This window comes from Dipodomys spectabilis, unplaced genomic scaffold, assembly GCF_019054845.1.
Source record: "Dipodomys spectabilis isolate Male_0828 unplaced genomic scaffold, ASM1905484v1 ptg000355l, whole genome shotgun sequence".
NCBI lineage: Eukaryota > Metazoa > Chordata > Mammalia > Rodentia > Heteromyidae > Dipodomys > Dipodomys spectabilis.
The window spans coordinates 1,541,844-1,544,975 of NW_024871032.1; the positions used below are offsets into that span (position 1 = coordinate 1,541,844).

At 33.7% G+C, this 3,132-nt stretch overlaps 1 non-coding gene across 1 annotated transcript; it reads left to right on the forward strand.

Moving 5' to 3' along the window:
- The first annotated feature begins 2,536 nt into the window (after window positions 1-2,536).
- Window positions 2,537-2,643, forward strand: LOC122095523. Its single transcript, XR_006145166.1, has one exon. It is a non-coding gene; the product is annotated as a U6 spliceosomal RNA (small nuclear RNA).
- The last annotated feature ends 489 nt before the right edge of the window (window positions 2,644-3,132 follow it).

Sequence of the window (3,132 nt, forward strand, 5' to 3'; positions counted from 1 at the left end):
TGTGTATAGTAACATGCATGTCTACATATATAAGGGCATATACACACATATATTCATTTACAAATAAATATACATATATAAATATATGTGCATATATATATATATATATATATATATATATCAGTTGTTCAGTGATTTAATCTATAGTTCCCAGCATATTGCCATTCTCACAAAGTGTACATGATAAACTGCTCTGAGGATCTTTGTTGTATGATAGGCATCTTTTGTACTCACTTCCCCCATTAACCTTGTTTTTCATCCCTGAATAACTTCGGTCTACTTTCCATAGGTTAGCATTGTTTTCATTATATGTATTCACTGATAATAAAAGAAAAAGTCTGTAAAAGAAAAAGAACTTTTAGGTCAGAGGTTAAAAGTATCCTATCGTCTCAATGATTCCTATGGGATAAAATTTGTAATAATAGTAAAAGTGAAAAGGAATTCCTAGATCTGTTGTTTTGCCATTTAAAATAGAATAGAATAACATCACTCACTGTTATAACTCTTAAAGAATGCAAGGGTAACTGATGGTCTCTATCATGTTTCCACAACACCAGTGGATTCTGAAGGATAATAGTACACCAGCAGAAATTCTAAGTACCAGACATGGAGCATGAAAGAAAAAGAGAGGAAATAAGAGAGTGAAAGAGAAAGAGAAATATCACAATACTGAAAGTGCATAAGAGATAAACAAGAGCTGTATGAGAATATTCATACTGCTATCTTTAGACTCTACATCTACATTTGGAAGTATTTGATGTATGATAAGCCATCAACATGAAATATAAAGTTATTTTGATAAAAATAAAAATGACTCCGAAGAAAATATAAATGCTCAAACAATCTTCACAGAAGCAAACTCTCAGAAATATTTCATCACTTTGAAAAGGATAAAGTGGCTGAAGTTAGTATAACTTTAGAAATATGACAATTCACAAAGACATAAAAAGGTATTGATATATTTCATCAAATAACCCAAAGAAGAAATCAAATATTGTTTAGATGATTTTTTTAAAACATAGTCTCTCAGTTACTGGGAAGGTGGCTCAGTGGTAGAGTGCCTGCCTTGCATCCATGAAGCCCTAGGTTTGATTCCTCAGCATGACATAAGCAGAAAAAGATGGAAGTGTGTTCTGGCTCAAGTGGTAGTGCTAGCCCGGAGCTGAGGGAGAGCACCTAGGACCCAGAGTTCAAGCCCCATGACCAGAAAAATCAAAATATGAAACAAAACAAAACACAGTCTCTCACTTTTGTGGCCTCAACTCTGTAATACCAATGCTTCAGCCTAGGGCTAAGATTTTAGGTGTGGGTATTTATCAACACTCCTGATTCAGACTCTACTTAATCATTTTTAAAATTAATATTTTGTTCTTAATTTTCCTCTTTGTAAATTCATATGCCCTATAAAAAATGGTTTGGCCATCCCAGTAACCTTCTCAAAGTACCTCATATTGATGACTTTCAAAAAGTTGTATTATATTACTAGGAAAACAATGCTACAAATAAGGAAAACCAATAACAAAATATTAATGATTAAAATAAAACTAAAATAATTATCAGTGTTTTCAGTATTTGAAGGGTACTAACTATTAGATTTTACTATTTTCTCATATTCCTGTACATTTAAAATGGGCTAAGATTATGATATTCAAAAAGAGGTTTTTAGGTTATGAGTAATCTTTAAAGTTACCCACTAAGATTACTATTTATGGCTCATCTAATCATTTGTATATGGTTTATATCATCATTTGTTCCTCGCTAACATATAAAATAAGGAAGCCAGGGGCTGGGAAGGTAGCTCAGTGGTAGAGCCCTTGCCTTGAATGCATGAGGGCCTGGGTTTGATTCCTCAGCACCACATAAGCAAAAAGAAAAAAGCCGGAAGTGGCGCTGTGGCTCAAGTGGTAGAGCGCTAGCCTTGAGCTGAAGAGCTGAGGGAGAGTGCCCAGGCCCATAGTTCAGGCCCCACGACTGGACCCCCCAAAAATTAAAAAACATAAAATAAAATAAGGAAGCCTTATAGTTTTAACAGAAACTGTGTAGTTAACAAAGTCTTAACTCTTTATTCTGCTCCTTTACACAAAGACTTGGCAACTTCTCATTAGTAATGTTTCTATAAACTCTGAAATATACATACATAGTAGCATATGTCTGTTAACATAAATCTTAAATACTTTATCGAAAAGTTTTATTACCTGCCAAACAGTCCTAGTTTTAGCATATATAAGCAAATTCCCAAAATTAAATATATTTAAACCATTAAAACTTTTAACAAAACTTAACACTTGCTGCAGTGTTCATTATCACAGGTGCCTTGTATAGAATAATTGAATTCCTCCACCTACACATCTCTTGAACAATAAATATCTGGAATTATTTTGTTTTTGACATGTCATTCTTGACTTTATTCTTAAATGTGTGCTTATGTAAGAAGTACATGGCTCTAAAATTTCATGAAAAATTGTTTTAAACTTACTTTTTGTTGAATTGTCTAGTTTAAGAAAATCAATTACACTTTATGTATAAAACATGTTCTATGCTCTATTCAGCATCACGTACTCTAACATTGGAACGATACAGAGAAGATTTGAATGGCCCCTGCATAAGTATGACAGGCAAATTCCTGTACCATTCCTTACTTTTACAACAACAGATGCTGGAGGGTATGTGACCACAAGGGAACTGTACTGCACTCTTGGTGGGAGTGTAAACTTGTTCAACCACTTTGGAAAGTAGTATGGAGGTTCCTCAAAAGACTCCACATAGAACTCCCCTATGACACAGCAATCCCACTTTTGGGCATTTACCCAAACTATCACAAACAAGACGGTACTAAAACTACCAGCACAATTATATTTATTGCAGTATTGTTTAAGATAGCTAAGATATAAGACCAACCCCGATGCCCCTCATCAGATAAATAGATCAAGAAAATGTACTATTTATACCAATGAAATTCTATGCCTCCATAAGAAAGAATGGCATCGCCCAATTTGTTAGAAAACGGAAAGACTTGGAAAAAGAAATTGTTAAGTGAAGTAAGCCAAGTCCAAAGAAACATAGGTCCCAGAGTTTCCCTAATTTTTAATAGCTAATATATGTCTGGGATAAGCAGAAAAGGTCAAAATCTAT